The following is a 2,854-nucleotide window of genomic DNA, read 5'->3' on the forward strand; positions in this document are numbered from 1 at the left end:
TCTCTCTCCCATAAAGTGAATGCTAGGATCCATTTTATTCAAACAAAACAAAAACAAAAACAAACCGACGCTCCAAGCAAAGTGCATAAGATGTGACGGAATAAAAATATAGTTTCAGGGGAGGAACCCGATAATGTTGTCGATGAAGAAGGGGATGCCTTGGGCATCCCCAAGCTTAGACGCTTGAGTCTTCTTAGAATATGCAGGGGTGAACCACCGGGGCATCCCCAAGCTTAGAGCTTTCACTCTCCTTGATCATATTGCATCATACTCCTCTCTTGATCCTTGAAAACTTCCTCCACACCAAACTCGAAACAACTCATTAGAGGGTTAGTGCATAATAAAAATTCACATGTTCAGAGGTGACACAATCATTCTTAACACTTCTGGACATTGCATAAAGCTACTGGACATTAATGGATCAAAGAAATTCATCCAACATAGCAAAAGAGGCAATGCGAAATAAAAGACAGAATCTGTCAAAACAGTAACAGTCCGTAAAGATGGATTTTATTAGGCCACCAGACTTGCTCAAACGAAAATGCTCAAATTGAATGAAAGTTGCGTACATATCTGAGGATCATGCTCGTAAATTGGCTTAATTTTCTGAGCTACCTACAGGGAGATAGACCCAGATTCGTGACACCAAAGAAATCTGGAACTGCGCAGTAATCCAAATCTAGTACTTACTTTTCTATCAAAGACTTTACTTGGCACAACAAAACATAAAACTAAGATAAGGAGAGGTTGCTACAGTAGTAAACAACTTCCAAGACACAAATATAAAACAAAAATACTGGAGTAAAAACATGGGTTGTCTCCCATAAGCGCTTTTCTTTAACGCCTTTCAGCCTAGGCGCGTAAAGTGTATATCAAGTAACATCGAGAGATGAAGCATCAACATCATAATTTGTTCTAATGATAGAATCATAAGGTAACTTCATTCTCTTTCTAGGGAAGTGTTCCATACCTTTCTTGAGAGGAAATTGATATTTAATATTACCTTCCTTCATATCAATAGTAGCACCAACGGTTCGAAGAAAAGGTCTTCCCAATATAATGGGGCAAGATGCATTGCATTCAATATCCAAGACAACAAAATCAACGGGGACAAGGTTATTGTTAACCATAATATGAACATTATCAACTTTCCCCAAAGGTTTCTTTTTAGCATTATCAGCGAGATTAACATCCAGATAACAGTTTTTCAATGGTGGCAAGTCAAGCATATCATAGACTTTTTTAGGCATAACATAAATACTTGCACCAAGATCACATAAAGCATTACAATCAAAATCTTTGACTCTCATTTTAATGATGGGCTCCCAACCATCCTCTAGCTTTCTAGGAATAGAAGTTTCAAGTTTTAGTTTTTCTTCTCTAGCTTTTATGAGAGCATTTGTAATATGTTTTGTGAAAGCCAAATTTATAGCACTAGCATTGGGACTCTTAGCAAGTTTTTGCAAGAACTTTATAACTTCAGAGATGTGGCAATCATCAAAATCTAAATCATTACAATCTAAAGCAATGGGATTATCATCCCCAAGGTTGGAAAAAATTTCAGCAGCTTTATCACAAGCGGTTCAGTAGCTTTAGCAGTTTCAGGTAATTTTGCGCGCTTTGCACTAGGAGTAGAAGCATTGCCAACACCAATTATTTCACCATTGATAGTAGGAGGTGCAGCAACATATGAAGAATTAGCATTGCTAGTGGTGGTAATAGTCCAAACTTTAGCTACATTTTCCTTTTTAGCTAGTTTTTCATTTTCTTCTCTATCCCACCTAGCACGCAGTTCAGCCATTAATCTTATATTCTCATTAATTCTAACTTGGATGGCATTTGCTGCAGTAACAATTTTATTTTCAATATCCTCAGGTTTAGCAGCCATTTTATTAATTAAAGAAGATTGTGATGCAGACATGTATGAGATTCGGGTTTCAGCATTTGCAAGTTTAGTTTGCAACCCAGAAATCTCCATATTCAGATTTTCAAGTTGATTTCCTATATTCTTCAACAAGGTAGATTGCTCATGCATAGTTTTAGTAAACAACTTATTTTGCTCATATTGTGATTGCATAAAGCTCTTGGTGGATCTTTCAATTTCTAACATCTTTTCCTCATTAGGTGAAACATATCTATTATAAGAATTACCATTAGCAGGATATGGTCTAGAATTTTGAGCAACCAATGAAGCTAACGGAACATTATTAGGATCAACATTAGTCCTACCATTAACAAGCATAGACATAATAGCATCAATCTTATCACTCAAGGAAGAGGTTTCTTCAACAGAATTTACCTTCTTACCTTGTGGAGCTCTTTCCGTGTGCCATTCAGAGTAATTAGTCATCATATTATCAAGGAGCTTTGTTGCTTCACCAAGAGTGATGGACATAAAGGTACCTCCAGCAGCTGAATCCAATAAATTCCACGAAGAAAAATTTAGTCCTGCATAGAAGGTTTGGATGATCATCCAAGTAGTCAGTCCATGGGTTGGGCAGTTTTTAACTAGAGATTTCATTCTTTCCCAAGCTTGAGCAACATGTTCATTATCTAATTGTTTAAAATTCATTATGCTACTCCTCAAAGATATAATTTTAGCAGGGGGATAATATCTACCAATAAAAGCATCCTTGCATTTAGTCCAGGAATCAATACTATTCTTAGGCAGAGATAGCAACCAATCTTTAGCTCTTCCTCTTAATGAGAAAGGAAACAATTTTAATTTTATAATGTCACCATCTAAATCTTTATACTTTTGCATTTCACATAGTTCAACAAAATTATTGAGATGGGCAGCAGCATCATCAGAACTAACACCAGAAAATTGCTCTCGCATAACAAGATTAAGTAA

The sequence above is a fragment of the Lolium rigidum genome, chromosome 7, assembly GCF_022539505.1.
Source record: "Lolium rigidum isolate FL_2022 chromosome 7, APGP_CSIRO_Lrig_0.1, whole genome shotgun sequence".
NCBI lineage: Eukaryota > Viridiplantae > Streptophyta > Magnoliopsida > Poales > Poaceae > Lolium > Lolium rigidum.